The sequence below is a fragment of the Mus musculus genome, chromosome X (genome assembly GCF_000001635.26).
Source record: "Mus musculus strain C57BL/6J chromosome X, GRCm38.p6 C57BL/6J".
Classification (NCBI taxonomy): Eukaryota; Metazoa; Chordata; class Mammalia; order Rodentia; family Muridae; genus Mus; species Mus musculus.
In genome coordinates, this window is record NC_000086.7 from 80,532,115 (window position 1) to 80,541,905 (window position 9,791).

The 9,791-nt window shown below is 41.8% G+C and overlaps 1 pseudogene; it reads right to left on the minus strand.

Moving 5' to 3' along the window:
- Positions 769-3,165, minus strand: Gm8806 (predicted gene 8806; annotated as a pseudogene).

A 9,791-nucleotide genomic window follows, 5' to 3' on the forward strand; every position in this document is an offset into this window, starting at 1 on the left:
TATCCCTGATTTATAGGATGTTTCTTCACTTTATTAATTTCTTTTTGCTTCACTGTATAGATGTTTTTAATTTTATGTAATCCAATTTGACAAGTTCTGGGGCTATGTTCTATTGTGTTAGAATCCTTTTCAGAAAGTTATTTGCCTCCACTCATATATTGACATTATTTATACATAATGTGTTCTTGCTATTTCAAAAATTTAGTTTTTCATTAATGTTTTTCATCTCCTTTGAATTCACTTTTGTTCAGGGTCAGAGATATGGACTTTCTTTTATTATTTTTACAGGTAAAGACTAAGTACTGCCCTCACCACTTTTGAAGAATCTTTCATTTCTATTGTACATTTTCATGTCTTTATAAAGGGTAACTACTGCTTTGAGGACTTATTTCTGGGTTCTGTTATATTCCTTTGCTTTACATGTCCATGTGCACTGATTCCTTGCTTACTCAGACTCTGTAATAGAGTTTGAGATCTGGTGTTATGATCCGTTTATATTTAGAACTACCTTGGAAATTTGGAGTCTTTTGTACTGTTTCTTTTGAGTGCTATAATAAATAACATTGGGAATTTGGTGGAATTTGTTTTAAATCAATGCATCCTTTTTTGTTTCTATAACTATTTTTCATAATATGTTTATAAATTTATCTTTGAAAATATTCTTGATGTGATTTAATTTTTCTTGAAATCAGTGTCAACATATTTGTTGTTTACATTTATAAAAGCTATCAATTTTTGTTGATTTTTTATCTTTCTACTTTTTTTTTTAAGGCTTCAAATGTATTTTAATAAGGTGATGCTGCATGAAGTCTCCATTTCTCAGAAAACTTTCCAAACTGAAGGTATCTGGAACAATTCATAGTATACCAATAAAAATGCACAGCGTAGCTACCTAAGATAGGCAAGACTAAGAGCTACTGTCAGACCTTCACCACACAGCAACCCTGTTCCCAAGATTGTACTAGGCCTATCAAGAAAAGCTGTGAACAGCAACATCAGAGACACAAAGTGTAGTCCTTACCCAAGAAAAAGATGGAGGCAAGGTACCACAAGATTCTTTTAAGATATACTAAAATGAAAACCTCTAAGAGAAAATGTCTTCCTTAGGACATGAAGGGGTCATATATGAGATATAACACAACCGTACGTATGCTGTAACCTCTGTGGACATTTGTCTGAATTCTTACCTGGGAGTGAATGGAGGGATGGGGCTAGGTCATTGGAGGATATTTATGTTTTGTGGTATATATGGCAGTGTCTCAGGGGTTGAGGGGAATAAAGATGAGAAAGTAATTAAAACAAGAGAGAGAGAAAGAGAGAGAAGGAATGATCAAGATTAATGGAGCTCTGAGTTCATTTTCCCATGGTTCTCCAGGCCCTCAACAATCAATATAGTTCAGGAACGCACCAGACAGACTTGATAAAGCACTATACCACAGACTTTGACTTGTTGAATACCACCCCTCCCTTGCCCCTCTGTCTTCAAGCATGCTCCCTAGAATAGTACAAGCAGGGAAGACCTATCTATTGGGAAGAACCCCTAACACTTTTCCAGGGTAGAATTCTGGCTAGTCCAAAAAGGGCCCTTTTTTTAAGGGCTGCAGGAAACTAGACAATGCAACTTTATCTAATATCGGCGGCGTTTATTTGGAGCAAATTCAGCTCCCGGAGCTGGACGGTTGAATGCAGGAGGAGTTCCACCAATTGCTCCAATTCCTTCCATTGTTGCAGCTTGGCCAAACTGTTCAGTTGTTGATGGGGTCAATCCAAGGGTTCCATCGGGCATCAGAGTGGCAGGTCCTGGAGGAGCTGGAGTACCAGGTGGCACAGGAGCAGGGGGCATGGCACCTCTATTGTTTATGCCCATAGCACCTCCCATAGCCATTTGTCCCATCAGTATCTCTTGTTCTCTCTCATCAGGGAAGGTTCCCTTGAATCCTTCCTGCTGTCGGCGCATCATTTCCTCTTGCTGTCGCCGCATCTCTTCCTCACAGTGCCTGCGTTCCTCTTCCTGCCTGAGTTCTAACTGCTTTCGCTTCTGAACCTCTTGGTTATGCAGCTCCTCCATTCTCCGAAGCTCTTCTTGACGCCTCATCAAATCCTGCCTCATTAGCATAACCTGGTGCTCATGGCGTGCTGCCTCCATCTCCATCTCCAGCTTCTCACGAGCCTCCTTGATGTTCCGATCCACTTGATCCTGCTGTTGCTTCTCCATCTCAATGAGTGCCTTCCAGCGCATGGCATACTCATACTCAAAGGACCCAGGTTGTGCAAATCTGGGTGGCTGTTCTCTCACCTTGTGGAATTGCTGGTTTTTTATAACCAGTTTCTCTGGAAGTCCCTCTTCATCATCTAACTGGTCCATAGGCTCCACAGTCACAGGCCGAGGAAACGTGGTCAGCAAGAAGGAGCCTTCACTGCATCTGTCCAGAGCTTTCGGAGCAGCTGGCTTCCCTGAGAACTCAACAATGCCTTTCCCTGAGGGCCTTCCTAGGTCATCCACAATGACTACAGCCCTCTCCACCTGGCCGAACACAGAAAAGGCTTCTTCCAGCAGTTCATTCGACACGTACTGAGGAAGGTTGCGGACTGTAAGGGATGCACTGTGACAGGCAAAGCGCACTCGCAGCTGCTTCCCACGGAGGGGCATGTTGTCCAGCTCCACTTTGGCAATTTCCGCTAGGGTTCGTGTTTCCAAGCGAATAAAACCAAAGCCTTTATCCTTATGAATGAAAACTTCGCCTGCTTTTCCATATTTCTCAAATAGTTTCCTCATATCCTCCTCAGTGATATCAAGGGGAAGATTGTCCACAAAGAGACGGCTACGCTGTGTAAAGGTCTTCTCTCCTGGTTTCCTAAAATTCTTAAGGTCAATAGTCAAGCCTTCATTCTGGCTGCTGGCCTACTGGCCATTTGCAGGTATTGGTGGGGGTGGCTGTTGCTGCTGCTGCTGATGGTGCTGCTGGTGGTGATGCTGATGATGCTTCCTTGGAGTATGATTCTGCTTCTCCAAGTTAAAGGCTTTATTGCTCTGCATTTTTGTACCCTTGACTTGGATTTGAACACAGCAAAGTGTCTGCCTCGCAGTCCTCACTAACCTCAACTGCCTCTGGCCTCAGTTCTTTGCTCGGAGTATGGGCGATGCTGCACGGCCTCCACCGTCCCCTATCTTTCTACTTTTGCTGAAAGTATTCATCAGTTCTTACAGTTCTGTGGTAGCCTTTAGAATATTTAGGGTAGATTCATGCCTTTTGCAAATGAAGATAATTTGACTTTCTTCAACTTATTTGTATCCCTTTTATTCAAGAAACATTGAATACCAGTATTTACCTAGCTTTCTTTTCTTAGATACTTTGTTTTCTTTTGTTTTGTTTTGTTCCTTTTATGATGTTAACCCATGTTGTGACATCAGCAATACTCAGAATTTTCTCACATCACGTAATCATCTATAAAACTCTCTTTATAGATATACTTATACTTCAGATAATTCTTAACCCTGCGAAAGTTACAATGAGAAATTATTAGAACAGCTTATTGCGTACAATATGTTTAAAAATATTTGCCAGTATTAACTATTAGATTCTCCTCCCCACAATGAGGTGAGTTAAGAACTAATAATTCCCAGTTTATTTTATAGATTAGGATATAAAGGTAAAATGTTTAAGTCACTTTCTCAAGGTTATACTCCTAATGAGTGGTGTTGTTGGGGCATTAAATCAGTTTTCATCCAATTCACTTATTTACTATATCATACTGTCTCTGTAAATTATGTGCTTTGTCATAATTTCTGTGTTAAGATATTTGCCGTGTTATTTTCAAGGATGTTCTCAGAAATTTAAGCAATGAAAATGCATCAGAAGTCCCTTTGTAGAATTTAAGTCACAGACAAAGGATAAGCAAATTTAGCTGTGGTTCTTGCATCATTCAGACCCACTTTATTATTAGTTTGCAGTTTCAGTTTCTCAAATGTGTATGAATATTTTTCTGTGGTTCATACATCTTTGAAGTATGTTTTATCTAATTTGAGTTTATTCTGTGAGTTTAGATAATTTTAGTAATATGCAGGTCCTAATTCTCTAGCACTGTGACAAGAATCTTATGAGAAGTTTTATAACATAATGCAGGTGATATATTATCTTTCTATAATTTTACCTGCATCCATCATTTTAGTGAAAAAATGAACCCTGTCAAAACCATGGAACATGGTGAATTGGATTTGACTTGCTATTAATTAATCCATGATGATGTTTGGTAAGTACCACTCTGTATCTAAGTTCTAGTTAGTGCTTTTTACATGGATTATTTTATCTGAAAAAAAAAGTCATTAGCTTCCTCCTTTGTCCAACAAAAACCAAGACTGTGTCAGAAAATTGCATGACAAAGGCACTAAGCATTAATATGAGGTCACAAACATATTTGTATGACTTGGTGATAAAAAGACATGGTTTATGTGTAATTGAAAGAATGTAGAATATTAACTCAAAAAAATCTCATGCTTGGAGCACAATACTGAGCAAAAAGAATGAAATAATCCTTGTCCAATTTCCAGAAACTTGTTAAGGATAGTAACCCACAGAAGTAATATTAGAGCCTATTTATTTCCACAAGATTTGGCATTTAGTGAATATGATTTTTTTATGTTATTGTAGGAGAAAAGAAAGAACATAAGATAAAATATGTAAGTAAGAGCATGTAATGCCTCACTATCACATGGCTGTTATTGAAGTCTCTACTAAAAGTAAGGTGAGTTTGGTATAAGTCAGTTAAATTTTTGAACATTAACTAGATATTTGATGGCATAAATACATTTAACTTAAAATATAACAGTATCATTATAATGAGATTTAAAAAATAGCTATAAAAATGAAAAACTTTATAAAATATGTAAACCATAGATGTAGCAGAATTTACCATGGGATGAAGTGTTTTATGTCTGGGGAGCAGAAACCATGGTACATGTTATGCTTGTATTACACATAAGTGTATGTTATCTGTATTGAATAAGTAAAATGAATAAGTAGCCTTTCTGAAAGTGAGAAGTGGAATAAGACAAAATTGGGCCTCATAGACTAAAAAGCTAAGGTACTTCATGATGGCAGAAAGGCATATAATGGCAATGAGTATGCAAAGAGTGATACAATGTATTGGCATCAGGGCCTCGATAACCTGTGACATCACATTGGTGGGAGCTACAGATCTGTTGCTAAGACAACAGCCACCATATTTCCAGAATCTACTTGGCTCACTTCCCACCTTTACCTTCGCTAAGTCATTTTCCATATATATAAGGTGAATGCCCCTCCCTCTCCCTCTCTTCTGCTTTCTCTTTCTGCCACCACCTTCCTTGCCCTTCTCTCTCCCAATAAACCTCTTACTTGTGGAATTGTTTTGGCTTAGTGTGCTGTGTTCAGACACAAGCTTCTATGCTAATACATCATTTGGTGCCGAAACCCGGGAACTCAGCAGTACCTTCAATAGTTGCCGCAGAGCACCACTGCACAAGTGGTGAGATCATGGCCACATGGATTGTCACCAAGTGGACTCCTATCACCCACCACAGCCTGCAAACATGGATGCCTTTAGTATGTGGGCTTGCTATCGCAACTCAGCTACAACCACCGCCAGTGGAACAGAGCAGAACTCTCGCTACTTGGCGGAACTTCTGCCAAGACCATTGTGCTTGCCTGTTGGGAGCAGCAGAACAAAGAGCATCCTGGTCCCTCAGCTGGTTGCTACAGTAATCACAGGCTTCTACCACATAAGCTGCTGCTGCTGCTGCCACCACAGGACATAAGAACTTCTACCATGTGAGCTGTGCCACCCTGGTCCATCTTGTGAAGCTGGCTTCTGCTGGCCTACACCTACCCACTCAGTTCCACTTTTCCATTTACCAGTTCACTAGAATTCTCACATAGACACCAGCATATTAATTGGTAGGGTCGGTTCGCTAGAGAGCCCCTGATTCCCCCAGATAAGACCTGACCAGCCTCTTCTGTGGGCTAAGGGGCTGGCATTTTACAGCCACACACCCCAGCTGACATACGAATTAGGACATCAAACTTTTGGGTGACTATTCCCTCTAAAGCAGCTCTTGTTCCACTTCCCTTCTGGGCTCTTGCAGCTGTTTAAAAATACCTGGATCCAGGATAGGGCCCTTTCTACAAGAAGTCTGGGGCTTACTGTGTAGCCTCTAGGGAGCCTTCCTGACGACCTGGGCCTCTGGTCTGGCTGATTTCTTTTTGGTTGTTGAATTGTTCAAATAATGCAATATACCCCCAATGGTGGCTTTGATGTCTTTGAAAGTACCTCCAGGCACCCCACTGGAATGTCTCCTGGAAAATCTCAAATCTTTGAAGCTAAAGCCTGACGTGAAGGAATCAAAATTAAGATACCTCTGCAATAAGGTCTGGATTCAGTACCAGCTAGATAATAGTTCCAAATGGCCACCCTAGATCCAATTATTTTAAGGGGTCTTACTGCATACTGACAATGAACTGGTTAATGGAAAGAGGTCCCCTATGTCCAAGCATTCATCTGTCTTCACTCCAATCCCTCCATGTTCTCTTCTTGTTCCCCAACCCAACTTCTCTTAGCCATGAAACCCACACACCATCTGCCACATGAGGCTACAATGATAGATTCAGCTAACAAACCACCTCCTTTCTGCCACAAACCTGTTTCCACACCGCCAAAAGCCACACTGTTTTTCCTTCTCACCAGGATACCCCAGAGTCTGTTACCTCTAAATCTACAAACCCCTTCCCTTCTTCTGTGCCAGCCTCAGGTCTCTCCAAACATCATATATTAGCACCTACCTTCACCCTTCCTATCACTTGCTCTAAGGCCACAGCCAAAATGGCAATTCATTCTCCCCAAGGGACACCTGACCCAGTGTCAGTCATTTCTCTAAGAGAAGTTTCTGGGGTAGATGACCTTGTCAGAGTACATATTCCTTTCTCACTGAGTGAACTTACTCAAATAGAAAGAAGACTGGGTTCATATGCCTCTAACTCCTTCGCCTTTGTTAAAGAGTTTCAATAACTTACTCAGTCTTACAGCTTGACTTTCAATGATGTACATATGATACTTTCTATTAACTTACTTCCTCAGGAAGGCATGCAAGTATGGGAGCAAGCAAGAATGCATGCAGACAAAATTCATCAAACAGAGAGCATATCCAATCAGATTGGAGGCAATGCCTGACCAGGATCCTCAATGGGATTATAATTACACAGGTGGTATTTTAGCCAGAGACAGGTTTATTACATGACTTTTTGTGGGCCTAAGAAAGGCAGCCTTAAAGCCAGAAAATTTTGAAAAACTCCAAGAGGTAGTCCAAGATAAACAAGAAATCCCATCTCAATTTTTAGAATGCCTTGCAAACACTTTATTACAGCATACCAATTTAGACCCAGAAAACCCAGAAGGTAAGCAACTTCTGATGACCTATTTCTTTTGCCAGAGCTAGCTACCCCAACATAAAAGCTAAACTTAAAAATCTGGAGGGGGCACTCTATTGCCACAGGGAGAAGTTTTAGTGCTGGCATTCAAAGTGGGAGAGATGTGAAAGTACAAAAAAAAATACCATATTCTTGTGAAGGCTGTCTGACCAGCCCCAGCCACTACCCCAGAATACTGGTCTTCTAAGACTCAGAGACCACCAGATACCTGCTACAAATGTGGCCAACTAGGTCATTGGGCAAAAGCCTGCCCTAACTTCCACAAGACAAGGGGGCTATGTCCTAGGTGTCATCAAGAGGGACATTGGGCTGTTGGTTGCCTTTATGTTGCACAGATCAGAGGGACATAACCTCCAGATAACCCTCCAACTGATCTCCTAGGCTTGGTTCTGACTGAGGAGGCCTGAGCTCCCCTGACCCGACCACTGCCATCGCTAGCAGGGAGCCCCGGGTAGATATCATGGTATTTGGGCGACCCATCTCCTCCTTCTTGGACACTGGGTCCACTTACTCAGTCCTGAAAGAGTTTTGGGGACCCACTTCTCCTTCTCATCTTCCTATTTTCAGGCTAGGAGGACAGCATTACTTCCTTCACCAGACCACACCACTTAGTTGCAAATTTAGGGCTGTACTTCTCACCCATTCCTTTTTGGTAGTGCCAACATGTCCTGTCCCCTTATTGGGAAGGGATCGTCTAGCTAGGCTGGGAGCCTCTATTTCTTTTGCTCCTTCTATTCTCCTAAACCGAAGCTCACCAGCAGTTCCTCCCTCCTTCTTCTAGCCAGCCAACCTACTAACATTACTATGTTATTTTGCTTATCAGCTTCTCAGGTAGATCCCCAAGTCTGGGACAACCAGAACCTTTCTGTTGCTAATACCATTCTCCTGTTGTCATCCAATTACTGGATTCTACCAGGTACATAACCCAAGCCTAAAACCCCTCTCTCTCAAGAGCCTCATGGGACTTAAGCCTATCATTTCTGACCCCTTGATCAAAAAATTCCTTTGCCCTACCTCTTCCCCCTTTAGCAACCCTGTTCTAGCAGTTAAGAAACCTAATGGTACCTATTGCCTGATTCAACACCTCAGGTGCATTATTTCTACAGTGGTTCCTCTCCATCCTGTTGTGGCATACCCTTGCACACTTTTTTCAACTATCTCCTTGGGGACTTCCCATTGCTCAGTCCTAGATCTCAAAGATGCATTTTTCTCTATGCATCTAGATACCTAGTCACAGAACATACTTGCCTTTACCTGGACATATCCTGATACCCACTTTCCTGGATGGTTCTACCTGTGGGATTCCGGGACAGCCTACACCTACTTGGTCAGGTACCGGCTTCTGACTCACTATCTCTGTCTCTCCCTAAATCTAAGATTCTACTTTACATAGAAGATGCCCTTCTCTGTAGACCCTCTTTACAAACTAGCCAAGCTGACACTTCTACTCTTCTAAATTTCCTCTCCAGTTGAGGCAACAGGGTCTCACCTTCTAAAGTCCAACTGTCTGCCCTTCAGGTCACCTATTTGAGACTACCAATTAACCCAACCCACAAGGATATTACCTTAGATAGAAAGTATCTTATTCAGTTTCTTTTTTTTTTCTTTCCATTTTTTATTAGGTATTTAGCTCATTTACATTTCCAATGCTATACCAAAAGTCCCCCATACCCACCAACCCCCACTCCCCTACCCGCCCACTCCCCCTTTTTGGCCCTGGCATTCCCCTGTTCTGGGGCATATAAAGTTTGTGTGTCCAATGGGCCTCTCTTTCCAGTGATGGCCGACTAGGCCATCTTTTGATACATATGCGGCTAGGGTCAAGAGCTCCGGGGTACTGGTTAGTTCATAATGTTGATCCACCTATAGGGTTGCAGATCCCTTTAGCTCCTTGGGTACTTTCTCTAGCTCCTCCATTGGGAGCCCTGTGATCCATCCATTAGCTGACTGTGGGCATCCACTTCTATGTTTGCTAGGCCCCGGCATAGTCTCACAAGAGACAGCTACATCTGGGTCTTTTCGATAAAATCTTGCTAGTGTATGCAATGGTGTCATCATTTGGATGCTGATTATGGGGTGGATCCCTGGATAAGGCAGTCTCTACATGGTCCATCCTTTCATCTCAGCTCCAAACTTTGTCTCTGTAACTCCTTCCAAGGGTGTTTTGTTCCCACTTCTAAGGAGGGGCATAGTGTCCACACTTCAGTCTTCATTTTTCTTGAGTTTCATGTGTTTAGGAAATTGTATCTTATATCTTGGGTATCCTAGGTTTTGGGCTAATATCCACTTATCAGTGAGTACATATTGTGTGAGTTCCTTTGTGAATGTGTT